The sequence below is a fragment of the Bidens hawaiensis genome, unplaced genomic scaffold (genome assembly GCF_021521415.1).
Source record: "Bidens hawaiensis isolate Kalapana, Puna unplaced genomic scaffold, B.hawaiensis_p1.1 tig00024498_1, whole genome shotgun sequence".
Lineage (NCBI taxonomy): Eukaryota > Viridiplantae > Streptophyta > Magnoliopsida > Asterales > Asteraceae > Bidens > Bidens hawaiensis.
Genome location: NW_027505045.1, coordinates 1 through 4,462, shown reverse-complemented (window position 1 = coordinate 4,462; position 4,462 = coordinate 1). Strand labels below are relative to the sequence as shown.

At 36.8% G+C, this 4,462-nt stretch overlaps 1 pseudogene; it reads right to left on the bottom strand.

Moving 5' to 3' along the window:
• Positions 1 to 2,033: 2,033 nt before the first annotated feature.
• LOC143610160 (large ribosomal subunit protein uL24z pseudogene) lies at positions 2,034 to 2,458 on the bottom strand (annotated as a pseudogene).
• Positions 2,459 to 4,462: the final 2,004 nt, after the last annotated feature.

Sequence of the window (4,462 nt, the reverse complement as noted above, 5' to 3'; positions counted from 1 at the left end):
TAAACTACTTACAAGGTCTGGTGATTTTAAAACTAATAAACTAGCAAATTATAAAACTTACATTAACAATTTTCCACATGAATGCTCTTTCCCCAAAAGCTTCTTCAAGTATTTTCAAAAATAGATAATTCATACATAATGAATGTGACGAGTTAAAACTCAAGCTAAAAAACAACTCACATGCCGAGGATATAAACCTAAACAAAAATATAAGCTTTCTACAAACCTTTTTCAGTTACAAACTTTTTTTAAACCTAAACTTTCTACAAACCTTTTTCAATTAAAAACTAATAATACTTGAACAATTATGCAAATTATAATTGAACAAAATAGCTTGCCAAATTAACAACTCAATTGAACAAATCAATTAATAAGAATTCAACTAATAAAAACCTAAAAACCTAATTGAATAAATCAATTAACAAAAACCTAAAAGAACTAAAACAACTCAATTGAACAATCAATTAACACAATTAATTAACCTGGATAGGGAGTCGAGCAGATGGCGGCAGAGCAGCGACGGTGAAGCAGGCAACGACGGGTTAGTGTCGGTATGGTGGGCAAGCGACGACGGGTTGCGCAGTCGGCGGCCGAAGGGAGGGAGGTTGAATGTGACAGTAAGGATAGGTGAGGAGAAGATAGAGGAGAGTTGTTGACTATGGTTTTTTCATATATGATGAAAAGAAAATAATGAGGTTAGAAGAGGTTGGAAGACCTTAAAAGCTATGGTCCATGTCTGCGTCAGGAAAAGGTCGCGCATACCGTTTTTAATGAATTTCTTCAGAAAAACAACGCATCGTAGACTTAAATGTTTGAGCGTGGACTGCGCAAAGTAGACAAAAGAGGTAAGGAAATTTTTTTTGTGAAAAAACAAACACCCCATATGTGTCATCCAAGACTCATTTAAAATATCACGATAGGTTGCTTCATCTCTATTCAATTAAGATTGGGTCATTAAGAGCAAGTCACTGATCGTAAATAACATCAATCACAATTGCCAAAAGATGGCAGCCGTGAATGCCAAAGAATTGTGATGTGCCTTACCCAACTCGAGTAAATACAAGTTTAGTTAAATGCCCCATTTGAATCAATAGATGTGTTAAAACAGTGTGTGACTGGTTTAACACAACGCAACACATTTTGTCAACTCTATGCAACTAAGAGCAAACGGTGCTGATCGTAGTTCAAGACAACATCACCAATAACAATCGCAGAACAATGGTGACGAAAGATCTAAAAAAATTGTCTTCTTTTCGAGAGAGAAGGATATTAACAATGAATGATACTTTGCGCAACATATATTAATTCTTCCATAAGCAAACACTTTACAATTCTTCAATTCAAAAACAAGCAACACATGATCAAACACGACAAACAAACGCCACATTCAATTGCCTACCAAACGAAATAAAATCATACCAAATCATTTCACCAACAGCAATTAACCAAAACGAGAATCATAAACAGAAACCTAACAGCAGGAAACCATCAAGTCCAAAAATAGTTGTAATATCAAAAATGGGGGGAACCTGATAAATTACCAGGTTCACATTGTTGTGTTAGACGTCATGTCTTGTCATGCCTTATCTTTGGTTTTATTAAAATGACTGCATTTCTCATGTTATACATGGTGCGCGCTACAACCTAAAAGGTCACATTAAAAGGTCATATTTATCTTACGCCTGCCGTTCAACCCGTATAACACAACACATTTCACCAACTCTATGCAATCAATGGAAAAGTTGCTAATCATTGGATAAACATGTTAAAACACATCGTGTGGCCATTTAACATGACACGTTCTACCAGCTATGTGCAACTTAGGATCAGGATGCACAATTACTATAGCAGAGTATTTAACCTGAGGTAATGTTAGCATCTTATAATAAATTAAAAGACCAAAATATAATCAACATTGATTACTAGATTCAATGACCTATTGAACAAAATCAAACCATCAATAATAGATCCAAACCAAAACCAGATCCATAAAACAGAAAAACTAACACCAGTTTTCATAACAAAGCAAAAGGCTAATCGATCTCTTGAAGAGAAGCAACAGCAGCAACGTCCTCTTCAGTAAACTTACCTTTGGACTTATCAGCAGCACGTCCTCCAGCCTTCCGCTCAAGCAACGACTTCCTATCCTTATCAAGCTTCAACTTGGTCACAACCACTTTGATCCCAACATTGACCGTCTGCCCGTTCACCTTCTCCCGGGTGATCCGTTCAATATGGATCACCCACTTCCGCCGGTACACCTTGCCTTCACGGCCTTTGTATGTGCCCCTAACAACCTGGACCTCGTCGTCTTTTCTGACCGGGCATTGTATTTGGAACGGAGATCGGTGGAAAGAGGTGCGCTCATCAGCACACGCCGGACGCTCGACGGCGCAGTGAAGTGAGCCTTTCGGCACTTGCGGCGGGAGCTGCTAACTCGTGGATTGTACTTCATTCTCAGCCTTTGCTTTGGCGGAAGAAAGGCGATGAATAGAGTAATATATGGTTAAGGTTTTTTTCTAGGCTCATCAATATTTTTGGGTCATGTTATATGGGCGGGCTTAAATGGTCCATCAGTATTTATGCTTTCTTATACTCTCATATAGAGGTGTACAAAAAAAAACCGGTTTTAGGCAACCCGAACCGAACCGGTTTGGGTTTAAAACCGGTTTCACCCTAACCAGTTCTCAAACCGACCCAAACCGCCAGTTTCAGGACCGGTTCCCCTTAAGATTTACCAAACTGGTTTTAAAACCGAACTGTTTTGAGAAAAACCGGTTTAAAACTGGCTAAAACCGGTTTAAAGCCGGTTAAACTGGTTTATAAACCGAACTGAACCTACGTGACCAGGGCTGCATATCTTGTGTCTAAACCGGTTTGAGTCAAACAACCGGTTCGGTTTGGGTTTAAAACCGGTTTTGTACACCTCTACTCTCATATCACAGCATGCTAACGAATAACAACGTTTACTCAAAGACACATATTCTCCTTTTTCCTAGGAATTAGGTGTGACGCTAAGATAATATATCCGATAAGATTTCCCCTATTGTTTTTAATCGATTGTTGGTGGTACCTGGTTGTGGTGTGTAAATTCATCGAAAATCCGTAGTTGATATAGAGCATAAGATTCAGATAAGATTTTCTCCAAATTTTTCATTTGTTAATCGGTGACACTAGATTAAAAGTGGCTTATACAATTATACATCGGTAATTTTTCGTATATGTGGTGATGAAAACTTACCGTTTACAGTTTCCAATCATCAAAGAAATCAAACCTGTAAATGGTAAAACAAATAATGATATGCGTTACCTTTAGATACCTGTAATTACAAATGGTTTCCTCCGACTTCCCGTACCTCCATATTTTCCAAAAGTGTTATACCCTATTTATTTATTTATTTATTTTTGGGAAATAAGTATGTTGGAATTATTTGTTGGAAAACCGAAAAAGCATGTTGGAATTAGTGTTACCTGAATCAAAATCGACCTGAGCTAGTCTTGGAATCTTGATATTTGTATGTGATAGCATTGTGTGTGCTTAGTTTAGACTTCCTATGAGTTGAACGTGACTTTATGTGTCACACTAATCACGCACATATTTTGAACATTAATTAAAAAAACTTGTTCTGACCTGATGTAACTTTTTATAAACAAAACTAACTCAATAAACCAATATATAGATTGTTTTATTTTATAATTAAACTAGCAATGGACTCCCTGCAAATAGATCCATTGGAAAGGCTAGGCTAAAATACATTCAATAGCCGTTCTTTTTTCTTTGAGCATTATTACCTCATTCTCCTTAGAAAATCATTGACCTCATTTTCATTTTTATTATGTTTAATAGGTTTGAGCTTGGAATAGAACTCATTTAAAATCGGGCTTGACTCACGCTTTTAACAAGCCGATCTCGAGTTGCTCACAAGCAACTTCGCTTGTTTACCCTTGTCATCTTTGTGATGGAGTATCATCGACGACTTAGACATGGCCAACCTTCACCAACTAATTTTTACGGATTTGTTCGTCCATTAAAGCCTTTTGTTTTATGTTCACGTGTTGCAAAGTGACACGGATAGCTTTGCAAATTGATCTCTATTATGTATAGAGAAAAAAACAGTCAACAACCGTCGATTGAAAACCAAGAAACAAAATCCGTTTTAACAGTAATGTATCCATTTGTGTACGACATCAATTTATAACCATAAACAAAAATAGCTTATATACGTAACTCTATACGCATTAGTACGTGTTTGTAGGGTTCACAAGCATCCCTTTTCTAAAGTAGTGTTCCTATCTTAAGCAGGTTAGAAAATATTGATGGTTCTCATGAAAGTAAGTGCATTATCAGGAAATTAAATGGGCAAGCATGGTCACTTGACGACGGTAGTGTATTAAATTGGTACCAATCTTTTTCACAATTTAAGAAAATTGGCACTAACTCTCTTACCTACTCACTTTCGTC